The sequence below is a fragment of the Chiloscyllium plagiosum genome, unplaced genomic scaffold (genome assembly GCF_004010195.1).
Source record: "Chiloscyllium plagiosum isolate BGI_BamShark_2017 unplaced genomic scaffold, ASM401019v2 scaf_85155, whole genome shotgun sequence".
NCBI lineage: Eukaryota > Metazoa > Chordata > Chondrichthyes > Orectolobiformes > Hemiscylliidae > Chiloscyllium > Chiloscyllium plagiosum.
The window spans coordinates 1-2,387 of NW_025192575.1; the positions used below are offsets into that span (position 1 = coordinate 1).

The following is a 2,387-nucleotide window of genomic DNA, read 5'->3' on the forward strand; positions in this document are numbered from 1 at the left end:
CCTATAAAAGTTTGCAAGGGTATTTTCCGTCATGCCAAATTCCCTCAGCTGCCTGAGGAAGAAGAGACATTGCTCGGCCTTTGTAACCAGTGCGTTCACATGAAGAGTCCAAGAAAGCTTGTTGTGGATGACCATTCCCAGGAGCTCAGTCAATAGGGAAATTACAATATCCAACACTGTCTTTTGTAACAGTCTTCCCGAGACAGAATATCAATTAATATCAAGTAACTAATTTATGCTAATTACATTCTTACATCAAACCGTTACTGCCCAACAGCACTCGGAGGTGACCCAGATAACTAGTTCAAAGCCCAGTCCTGATGAAGGGTTAGACCCAAAACATTGACTTCTCCACCTCCTGATGCTGCCTGGCTTGCTGTGTACTTCCAGCCTCCTGTCAAATAAAGCAACTCAGATCAGACGGGTTCCCTCACACACTCCAGAGAGAACATTAGCACCAAGAATCAGAAACCTTGGGAGCAGGAGGAACAGCCTGATCTTCAGTTTGTCCCACTATAATCGGGGTCGTATAAACCTCTTTATCACCTTCTGAAAATGCGATCTTGCACAAATAAGAGATGCCTTTTGTTTGTTTGTTGATTAGAGTAAAACTCCAATGTTTATTAGTGTCTTTGATATGCTACTGTACCCTGCTTTGTGATAAAAAATATATATCTGATTAGATTCCCTACAGTATGGAAACGGTTCGGCCCAACCTGTTCACACCGACTCTCCGGACAGTAACCCACCTTGACCCATTTCCCTCTGACTAATGCACCTAACACTATGAGCAACTTAGCACGTCCGATTCACCTGACGTGCACATCCTTGGACTGTGGGAGGAAGCCGGAGCACTCAGAGGAAACCCATGCAGACACAGGGAGAATGTGCAAACTCCACACAGACAGTCGTCCAAGGCTGGATTGAACCTGGGACTCTGATGCTGTGAGGCAGCCGTGCTAACCACTGAGCCACCATATATATGTAAAGACATTTGAATGAAAAAAGGATAATTTTTAAAATTAAAAATTATCTTGCGCTCTCAAAGCCAGAGGGTACAGGCATTAAAGAACTGTAAAGTTGCTCTGTGAGAAGGACAGGTGGGTTTTATAGAGGTGCTATATGGGAGTAGCACGGCGGCTCAGTGGTTAGCACCGCTGCCTCACAACGCCAGGGACACAGGTTTGATTCCAGCCTCGGGCGACTGTGTGTAGTTTGCACATTCTCCCCATGTCTGTGTGGGTTTCCTCCCACAGTCCAAAGGTGTGCAGGTTAAGTGAATTGGCCGTGCTAAAAATGCCTGTAGTGTTGGGTGCATCAGAGGGGAAATGGTTCTGGGTGGATTACTCTTCCAAGGGTCTGTGTGGACTTGTTGGGCTGAAGGGCCTGTTTCCACACTGTAGGGAATCTAATCTTGTACTTCAACCATAATAACCACGTGTCATTATTAGTATAAGTAAGCAAGTAAATCAAAGACATTTGAAAATAATATTTACATTTGAATCACAGGCGACTGTTTTTTGAAACAACAGAGGGTTTTGAAAACGTGGAATGTGCATCCAGAAAAGGTGGTGCTGTCAGTTTAATGTCACATCCAAACAGGGTTGAGAAATATTTCCTTGTTCCTGGCACCTTTAATCTTAACCGTGAGGTCTCCTGAAGTGATTGATTTGTACGGTGGAACACAGAGGGGGAAGATTGCAAAGCTGCAGTTTCACAAAAGAAGATTTGTTCAATTTGTAGGGATTAGGAAAAAGTGATTTCAAAATATCTTTCAAATTTCTCCAGCAAAGCTTAAAAATTGCTTTTATTCGCGTTCGTCTCACTGTAAATAGAGTTTAATAACAGAGTGCTTCCAGTGTATGAGAGATTTTTGGGGCTTTGTTTTGGTGAAAGAGGAGGCAGTGTGAAGGGGGCAGGGCAAGGAAGGGCGGAGCATTTCCGTTTAAGGGCGAAATGCAAATTAGCGCAACTTCTCACGTCGCCCAGTGAGTGTTGTATTCAGTGAAACATGAGTCTTTCCGGATGTTCTGTGATCCAGGTGAGAAATTGCGCTGTTGGATAGACAGGGAACCTCAGGCAGGTGAGTTTTCGATTTTCGAAAACGCAGTTAGTATGAGTGTAAAAGGTATGGGCTGTTATTGGGTTTGAGCGAGTGGGAGTATTAAGCATACTTACCTGGCAGGGGAAGATACCATGATCACCAAGGTGGTTCTCCCAGGACGAGGCTATCCCATTGCACTTCGGGTGTGCTGACGCCTGCGATGTCCCCAAATGCGGGATACTCGACTGCAAAATTTGTGGTAGTGGGGGACTGCGTTCGCGCTCTCCCCTGGTTTACAAACTAAAAGCAGATCATTCAACAGAGGGCGCTCACTCTCTGCTTC

The 2,387-nt window shown here is 45.0% G+C and overlaps 1 long non-coding RNA gene and 1 other non-coding gene across 2 annotated transcripts in view; both read left to right on the plus strand.

Annotated features, from left to right (window-relative positions):
• The first annotated feature begins 1,900 nt into the window (after positions 1 to 1,900).
• LOC122545732 overlaps positions 1,901 to 2,387 on the plus strand; it is a 1,621-nt gene continuing 1,134 nt past the window's right edge. The window contains exon 1 of the long non-coding RNA XR_006310585.1: positions 1,901 to 2,041. This is a non-coding gene — a long non-coding RNA (uncharacterized LOC122545732). The remainder of the gene's footprint in view (positions 2,042 to 2,387) is intronic.
• On the plus strand, positions 2,171 to 2,335 carry LOC122545733. Its single transcript, XR_006310586.1, has one exon. It is a non-coding gene; the product is annotated as a U1 spliceosomal RNA (small nuclear RNA).